This window comes from Myotis nattereri (genome assembly GCF_964212035.1).
Source record: "Myotis nattereri genome assembly, chromosome: 6".
Taxonomy (NCBI): domain Eukaryota; kingdom Metazoa; phylum Chordata; class Mammalia; order Chiroptera; family Vespertilionidae; genus Myotis; species Myotis nattereri.
The window spans coordinates 92,658,567-92,668,244 of record NC_138081.1 but is presented as its reverse complement, the minus strand read 5'-3'; the positions used below and the strand labels follow the sequence as shown (position 1 = coordinate 92,668,244).

Below are 9,678 nucleotides of genomic sequence, written 5' to 3'. Positions count from 1 at the left end.
ATCTAGCGCTCAGGATGCATTAAGTAGCCAAAGCGCCTTCGCCACCCAGCGAGGCTCGGCTTGTGAATGGAACAATTATCCGACGTGAGCGCCCGGGCTGTCCCCGTCCCTGAAGGATGCTCCAGGCCCCGAGCGTCAGCACCTGTCAGTCATGCAAGACGCTCGCCTGGGCACGGCCCCCCTCTGTCAGGGCTCTGGCTGCAGCGGTCCACACGCCGGAAACCCCACATGTGCCCCAGAGCAGAGGGGGCCTGAAAATAAACCTTCGGGGAAATGTCCGGCTTCTGGGCAAGGACGCCCACGAAGTGAAGAACTCTCCCTAAAGCCCGGCCTCCGATCGGCAAGACTTGCTGCGCTTCCCATGTTCTCGGCGCCCCTCCCGCCCCGCGCCCCCGGGACCCGCTGCCGGTCTGCCCCTTCCAGACGCGCTCGGGTTCCGGGCATCCCCCAAAGCGCAGGACAGGGTTACTCGGGCTGCGGCCGAACTTGAAGTTGGAGGAGCCTGGGCGCCAGCGCCTCTCATCAAGGAGGACTCCCCGGCTTCCCAGGCTCCCGGGAAGCTCCGACCGGAGTCTCCGGGGGCCGAAGCCCCCCCGAGACCCTCCGCACCGTGGGCGCGGGACCGGGGGAGCGCGCGGGGGCCGGGCCGTCCGGGGGGGCGGGGCTGTGACTCACGCGGTCCCACGCGGGAGGGGCGGGGCGGGGCGGGGCGGGGGGAGAAGAGGCCCCACGGACCCAGCCCGGCGCGGGGCCGAGCCCGCTCGCGGGACGCATGCGCGCTGCCAAGGGCTCCCGCTCCCTCCCCGCCCACCGCTCCCTCCGCCCCCGCCTCCCGCCTCCCCTGCATCCTCGCCTGCTCGCTCTCTCCTGCCCGCCGGGTGCTGAAGTTGGACGGATGGCAGCGAGCAGGCTCCGCTAGAGGACCGAGCCGCCCCGCCTCGCGCTCCCCGGAGCTCCCCGCGCGCTGCCCGCACCGCCAGGCGCCCGGGTAAGATGTTCCCTCCGCGGCCAAGCGGCGCGAAGTAAATGACAGCAAAATGTCTGCTTTGCACCAATGGATGCATTTGGTAAAGGTGGTGGGGGAGGGCGATGAAGGCACGAGGGGGCGGAGAGGGCCGGTGCCGCTGCCCCAGCGGGGAGGCCGCCGCGCCCGGGCGGGGAGCAGGGGCCGCGCCGCAGGTTGGGAAGTTGGATCCCGCGTTCGCTGCCGCCCCCCTCCCCCCGCCCCCGGGTGCTGCGGGAGGCCGGGAGCGCGTCCTGCCCGCCCTGGGAACCCTCGGCAGGGTCCCTAGAGGGGAGCTGGGCTCCTTGGGGCCCCGGCCGAGAGGGCCGGGCCGGGGGCGGGGGGCGCAAGGTCCTGCGGGATGTTCCTGGTGGTGGTTAGAGAACCGAATGTGAAATTAACAGTGTCCAAGCGACCGATCAGCTCGGGCGGTATTTTTTTTTCTTTCTTTCCTCTCTTCACCTTTGGGGAAACGCACTGTTCAGGTGAGGAAGGTGTAAAAGGGAGGCTGTCAGGACGCATATACCCCGAGCATCTGACATCCGTGTGTGCCGGGGTGGAGGGTCCCTTTTGTTCCTTCCCCTGCTCGGAGCGGATGGAGAAGGAGCGCCTGTGGGCTCTGCTAGGGGTGGGTTCCCAGCCGCCCGGGGACCAGGCGGAGGAACGCCCACCCAACGCCAGCCGCTGCCCGGCCCGGGTGGGTGGACCCGAGACCCCCGGGCTGTGGGTGATGGCGATCCTTTCTCCAGTCGATGGATCACCGCTTCCTAGCTGCCTCCTCGCCAGCTCCCTCGCCCTCTGCTCTCCCTGTGCTGCGGCCGAGGCGGGGCGCAGACAGTAGCGGTTTCCACCCCTTCTTGCTACCTCCCCGGCTCCGTGAAAGATGTCGGAGGGAGGGCTCGAGGGTGGCGGAGGGACCGCGCTGGCCTCGGAAAGCCGCGGTCACTGCGATGCTGGTCGCGACCCGAGGCTGCCGCAAGCGCGTCCCGGGCAGCCCGCGCCCTCCTCCGAGTCTCAGGGCGCCCGCAGGCAGAGCAGGGGTCGCCCTGCCCAAAAAGATGCCCGCGGCGCCCGGACCCGCCCTGCGCCCTCCGCCTCCAGCCCGCTCACCTGGGACCATCTGAGTCCCTCTGGCAGGGCTGCCCCGGGCTCCTGGCATAGTTTTCCTACCCTCCATGACCCTTTGGTAAATGCTTCCCTTTTTTTAAGAGCCACTGGAAGGCTTGTCTAGAGAACTTTGCAAGCTTCCCATAGCTGTGTCCACCTTTTAATCGTTTTCTGGCGAAGTCATTTCCATCCTGGGATAACGATCGCAAATAACGGAGAGAAATCTCCTAGTGGGGTTCCTGTCTAGAACAAGCATTTCTCAGACTGGATGTCCTCCGCATTTCCGGCATTCATTCATGTGGGCTTTGCTGGGTGATGAGCCCTTCAGAAGAAAATCACGTAATTGGAGAAATGAGAAACGCTTTTTCCTCTTGTAATGGAAAAGAATGTTTTCCTCCTAGTTTCATAGCTGCTAGACACTCTGTATGAATTTTGAAAACTCTGAGACACTTTAAGTAAATATGTGTTTCTAAAGTTCTTTGAGGTAATGGTAGTAGTTGTCCACGAAATATACATTATAGCACTAAAATCTAATGAAAAGGTGATGGTATTCATTAATTCACAGGAATGAAAGATGTGACCTTCTCCAGTTAAGTTACTGTTATTAAGCTATTTCTTCTGTTAGCATGAACTAAAACAGTAATTAGCATACTTGTGGTAGAGTCCATTTGTTCCCTGTTTTTATAGTCTTAAAAACTATAGTGAGAGAAACTATGGGAGGGTCATTTATTTGTGATTTTCGGAGATGAGGAAACAAAAACCAGTGTTTACTATTCAGAGTCACTGGATGGTGTCATTTATTAAATAAGACGAATCTCCATGGCAGTGACACCCAATCTCAGAACCATGGACACTCATCCTTCTTCTTGAATGTGTAGTCTGAAACAGTACCAGACCCCTTGATTCACAGAACAAAGAACATAAATTGTTGTGCCAGTTTCTACCCTCTCTGGCTCCAGTTCCTGGGCTATTCCTTGGTATTTAGTCCCCATGGAACAGAATTAACAAGGAGAGTTAACTTGACCTTATTGTATCAGCCGAAGCTAAATCCGAATCCATAAAAATTCTAGTTGACTTACCTCGTGGCCTACAGTTGCAGAGACAGTGGCCATAGCATTAGAAGTCAATCTGCTGAGAGACCTGGGCTTTTCTAGAGAAGGAGAAGGTGGGCTCGGACAAAGACTCATGGAGCCACGAGGGATGGGACTCCTCCCAACTGCCTTTCTGCTGAGAATCCTTTTCCTGATAGTCCAGTGAAGATACTGCACCACCCAGAAATGTAGGTGCGCAGGACCACTGTATACCCCGTGGAGGAGAATAACACTGTGTGAGATTAAAAAGCATTTATTTTACCTGGTCAGTGTAGGTATGAGTGCATTTACTTACAGGTTTAAAATTCTATGTTTCCAGAGGGATGTCTGGGATCCTCAGAAATATTATGAGTTCTTGTGGAAGGCTTAAAAACTAAAACAATCCTTTGATGTGGGTAGCCAGAACTTCTAGGGCGACATTGATGGGTACCTTCTTCCCTATCTCTCTCCATCTCTACACATCCCTCAAAGACTTTCCTAACATCCAGAGAAAGTCATTTAGACCGTTGTTCCTTCCATTGTGCCAACACCTAGCACAATACCTAGCAAAAGGCAGGTGTTCAATAAGTATTTCTTTTTAAAAAAATATATTTTATTGATTTTTTACAGAGAGGAAGGGAGAGGGATAGAGAGTTAGAAACATCGATGAGGGAGAAACATCGATCAGCTGTCTCCTGCACATGCCCTACTGGGTAGGTGCCTGCAACCAAGGTACATGCCCTTGACCAGAATTGAACCTGGGACCCTTGCATCTGCAGGCCGACGCTCTATCCACTGAGCCAAACCGGTTAGGGCAATCAGTATTTCTTAAATGAATACATTTTGCACAATTTACAAGGCTCACAAAAGTTTTCCAAGATTTAGGATTATATAATGTATTTTTTTTTTAAAGAATGCTCAAATACACTAGTTTGTGATCTTAAAGATTGTGTTCACGGTCCTACATCTTTTGAGCAAACGGTTTTTAGAATTGTCACTTTGTGACTATGTATAGTATTTTTAGTATAACCTTTATTTTGTTGATTTGTTTCCAAATTATAAAAGCGATATGTGCTGATTTTAAATCCCCTAGAACCAGTGAAATATTGTATAAACCTGAGAGTTTAAATTACCTGTGGGGAGGCATGATGTGATGAACGCTTTGGGTCAAGCTGACCTTAGCTTGTGCCCAGGCTCCTCCATTTAATACCTTTGTCACCAAGACCCGGTGAGCCTCCGTTTCCTCAGATATACAATAGAGATAAAGACTAAAGACCCACCTCCTAGCACGTGTCTAGCATGGACGGAGTACTTATAATTATCCCAACCCACGCCTTAAGAACTGCTATGGAAAAGACTGGTAGTTTCCCACCAGTTCGTATTCTATGGATAAATGGACTGTTTTTTTTTTTTTTTGAAGAGTTAGAATCATATTGTAGAACTTCATACTTGCTTTTAAAAAAAATTAATAACATTTTATTGGTGTTTCCCAATAAATTGAAGCTGGTATTTTTAATATAATTTAGTGACTGCAAAATAATTCATCTTATGGATGACTTAATTATTTAACCATGCTTTTATTTTTGAATTTTTATTTTCTTTCCATTATGTTGCTGTTTTAACTGATGTACATCCTTATGCCTAGGTTTGGTTTGTATAGCTGTGTGGCGTTTCCCCCCTCCCCCAGCACCTCCCACCCCTGAATGTAGACCTGATGCTTAGAACATCTAGTACTTACCAACATGATATCATCTTTTAAAAACCCTGTGCTAACTTGGTAGGTGAAAATTATATTTTTCAAAATTTAATTTCTTTGGTTACTAAGAATGCTGATTACAATTTTGACATGCTTATAAGAAAAAATTATAAGGATGGCTTGTTCAAGTCTTTTGCCCATTTTTAATTGGTATTCTGCTACAATTTTCTTATTTATTTGAGTGCTAATGTTATTTAAAAAAATCAAAAGAAAAGAAAGGACATGCTTAATGACAAAAACATATGTGTAGCAAAGACTATAGAGTTCATTGTGGCTGAGCCAGACTCCAGCTCAGATGGAACAGAACAAACATCATCAGAGGCTGGAGATGGGCCAGCCATGGGGTTAGGGCTGCGATGGTGTCTATAGCATACATCCACCTGCCCCGATGCCTGGGCTTTCCCAAGTGCACAGCTCCTTTCAGAAGCCCAGGATTGCTTCATAGTTGGGGTATGTCATTTTCTGCTTGGGCACCTGTGCACACACATTCACACCTTACTCTGACAGCTTGTATATGAGGAGTTCCCAGATTTTCATGGATTGTTTCTGCCAGTTGCCAATGTTATAGACCTTTTGAGTTTTCTTGAAATAAATGAAATTAAAAGGCAACATGGGAGTACATGGAGGTCCTATAGAGTATTAATTGCAATGTCTCATCAGAATGAAATCAATTACATTTAATTATAAAACCATGTCAGATAAGAATCACATCTCAAATTTTAAGCTGACGTGAAATTTGAATACTTAAAAGATAAGAATCTAATCTAGTGTCTTAATGAGGTCAGTGTCTATAGTACCTCACATTATTCAGTGCTCTTGTAAGCTCCTGGTTTTGACAGTGTTATTTCTATGACTTTGGACAAATTTGGTCTCAAAAGCTTAAATATTTAGCTTGAAAACATTATTAAAATCCCTTAGATATTAAACTACCTAGAAAGTGTAACGTTTTATAATTATTGCTAGTTCCAGTTTATCCAATATAGTAAAACCCTCAGTAATTCAGAATCAAAAGCCTGGTGTTTATAGTGAATGGGAGGCTCCAAGAGAAGCCATGAGTCATGGTGGAACACAAAATCTCATTTGAAATAGACCTGGATTTGAGTCCTTGCTCTGCTGTTCACTAGATGTGCAGGCTTTTTAAATTAAATTATGTATGTGCTTCATACTTGAAATTCTAGCATGAGTAATAAACATCTAAAATCTCTTTAAAATTCGTAAACTTTGTGTCTGAGATTTTTGAAATACCTCTGTGTCAATAAACAATTTTATTATAGACAATGAATGTGTTTCACAAAGCAAATATTTACTTCCTTGTATTAGGTCACAGGCTTTTCTCAGTATTGCTGATTGGCTATTGAAATACAAAGGTTATAATTCAGGAGTCATGGCATTACATTAAGCATTCACAACCCAAGGGAAATTATGACATAAATGAAATGAGCAGGTGAATGTTCATTTCATTTCTTCAGTCATCTCAGGTCTTCCTAATGGCATATTGGGTTAAATTTCATGCAAAATCTTTTGTGAAAGTTGACAACACTGTCCCTATTTATTTCTAGACTCAGCGAGAGGTGGGAGCTTGTTTTTGGTGTATTGTGAAAGGCTATCTAATCTAGAGATTTTATGAGCCAATTTTGGTTTGGGGAAAACTACCTCATGTCCCCACCCTGTTCCCTTCAACTCCCCTACTTTTGTGAGCTTCAGTTAATCAAGATCAACAAATATTCGAAAGTCTGCTGTGTGAAAAGTAGCATTCTACATGATTTAATTTAGAGAATGTGAAAAAGACTATGGAAAATTGCCCTTGAAAGGAAGGGACTTTGAAAGCAGAAAATGTAATTTGGTCAAAACAAAAACAAAACAAAACAAAACAAAAACAACCAACCAAACAAACAAACCAATTTTTGGATTCAAATAACCAGGATTTAGCCTTAACTTTATTGAGCCTTGGTATCATCATCTGTTAAATCGAAGATTCATTGTACATACCTCAACAATGTTGAAGGATTCAATTACATTTAGTCTATAAAAATACTTCAGATATATGCAGTCACTGTGAGATTGTTAGATATTATACTGGAATTAAATACTTAAACCCAAGAAACACTATGTAGGTGATGTGCTCGAAGGGATTTTAATTTCTTGCTAGTATTTGTCTTAACTAATGGCCCTTATTAATGTTGAAGCTGCTCTCTGTAGGTTTGCCATGTTACCCTTTTCTGACCAGCTTGTTAAACCGACCAGTTACGTGACTCATTCATAGAAATTCTGAGCACCTACTGTGTGCCAGGCTCTGTGATGTAATTTTTCGTGCAAAATTTAATTAAATATAGCCTCTTTCCAAAGGCGTTCACATACAGGCTTCTTCAACTTACTATTATTTTGCTTTTATCTAGTGAGCTCTGGCCATTCTAACTTTACAAGTCATAACTAAATACGCCTTAGGGGTAATATGCAAAGATCTCTTTAGAATTTAGCATTTTCAAGCCAATTGATTCCAAACGTAGAGGTCTTGGCCCCTCACAAAGGCTGCTGCGCAGAGACTCAGATAAGAGGAAGGGAAAGCAGGAAGTGGCTCTGCTGGTGGATGACCTAGCAACCACCACCACAGGCAAACAACAAAACACCTGTGACAATCCTCATTGTAAACCCAGCCCAACTCCCCTTGCTCCCTCATTACCATGAAGAAAACATACACACACATGTGCACTGTGCCTTTCCCCCTCCGCGGGGCCATTATAATTTAAGGTGTATTAAAACGTTGGGGTGTGCGTGAACCAAGGGAAAGAGAAAGAGATACCCCCACCCTTCCTTAGGAGCCACAATTCCCATGCAATGAAAATATTACAGTTTTCTCCCAATACTATTGCAGTTGCTTCTTGGATAATAATCTTTTTGTAATATAGTAAACTAAGCAGAAATCCAAAGTGCTCTCCCCAGATAATTTTTTTTTTTTTTTTTTAGAGAAAGAAAACCATTTCCACATCTACTTGTAATCACTAGGGTGAACTCTGATTCTAGCACTACCAGATTGATTGTGATATAGGAAGATTAGATATCACTTATAAAGGCAGGATAAAGACTTCACTCCTTCCTAGCAAAAGGTTGTAATATACAGTTAATTTGGCCAAATGCAATCATGAGTTCACTTGAAGGTAAGCCTACCCTACATTTCAGCCACTAAGTTAACTTGCTTGTCATTAAACCGCTAGCTGGACTGTTCAGAAATAACTGTACTTGCTAATTTGAGGTATGAACCTATTTCTCCGTTTATTTCTTCCTCTTTGTTTTTTTTTTTTTTTTTGGTGGGGTTTTTTTTTTTTTTTGAGTTTTTGTGAGTTTATTTGAGCCAAACTGTCAATTGCCCTCTCAGTTTATTTCTACTCCGCACTACCATATAATACTTCACCTGTGAGGTGGATATGATCAAGACTCACTAGGTAACAGCAAAGGAAAACAAACACCTTTTATGAGGGCACTAAAGCACAGACATGCTATAAAGCAAACTAGTGACCTACATAATTTACAAATTGTTATGACTAAATGAATGCTATATTTTGAATTGGAGTATTAAATACTCTAACTTTAGAGTATTAGATACTGCACTGTGAACTGGAGTATTACTCTTTTCCTACCTGTTGTGTGGGGAAAGCTTCATGCTTGATTTTCCCCTTTCTGTCTCTTTACTAGTAGTAGTAGTATTAATGTGTCTTATATCTCATAGATAAATTGAAAAGAGCATCAATTCTTTTTGTACATCTACCATTTTACATAAAATAGGTGTTTGTGTTATTTTTTATAATTTTAGGACAGTTATATAATTTTTGGTCTCAAATTTAAGACTTACCAGGAACTCAGGTGTTAAATCTGTCAGGGAAAAGTTGCTGTTTTATTCTCTTCTGGTAGTCAGAAATAAACTGACTTGATTGTCATATTTCTTCCAAAGTATGAGTAAATAATATTGGCAATTTTGATTCAAGCTATTGGAGCCCATGTTTTCTTTATCAACTCACGTCTAGTAGTCTGCATTTTTGCTGAAGAAACATCTTGGACTAAATTGCCTTTAGTAAACCCAATATCTAACGACCCACCAATATTTAAATAAATGAAGAGTTTAGTTGAAGAATATGTTTTCATATCATTTTAATGTTGAGAACAAAGAGAGAGAAAAATCCTTGTACACTAGAATTGCCTCCGAAGTTTATGATTTTGAAAAGATGATTTTATGTGTCACGTCTGAGTGTGTGTGTGTGTCCCCATTTTGTTCGTGGGTTGATAGCAGGAAACAGCTGACTGATGCCTGAGTAATTATAGCCAAGCGTCTAGGAAAAGGTGCACCCTTTAGGGGAGGTTCCAATGAGATACGAGGAAAAGTCAAGCAAAATGCAGGAAGGCTGGGCTCAGAACACCAGACGATTAGCTTAAAACTCATTATATCTAAAAGTATAGCATCATTCAATACATTATTATATAACTCTGCTGTATTATGTAACCACTTCCAGTTTTAGGAACTCATGTGACCTAATCTTAAGAAGGTAATTTTTTCCCATTAATTCAGTAATTTCATTGACTGAACATCTGAGTAATGCAAGTGGTGTTTTGTGAAGTAGAATTTCATTAAATAAATGTTAACTCCAGGAAGCAAAAAATGTGAAGCACTTTCCTTGACCTGACACAGGTTATGGTAAATAATTAAAAATTCTTGTAGGTGGTAACAAGATTCAATCACATTGATTAAAAAA

General features: G+C 44.4%; 1 protein-coding gene across 4 annotated transcripts in view; it reads left to right on the top strand.

The window, feature by feature from the left end:
• The first annotated feature begins 772 nt into the window (after positions 1-772).
• The window catches only part of RGS17 (regulator of G protein signaling 17), an 84,000-nt gene continuing 75,094 nt past the window's right edge, over positions 773-9,678 (top strand). Inside the window, exon 1 of one of the 4 annotated variants that reach the window (XM_081093894.1) lies at positions 773-988. The gene's annotated coding sequence lies outside the window, so the exon portion shown is untranslated. The remainder of the gene's footprint in view (positions 989-9,678) is intronic. The other 3 variants (XM_081093895.1, XM_081093893.1, XM_081093892.1) reach the window with 3 other exon arrangements.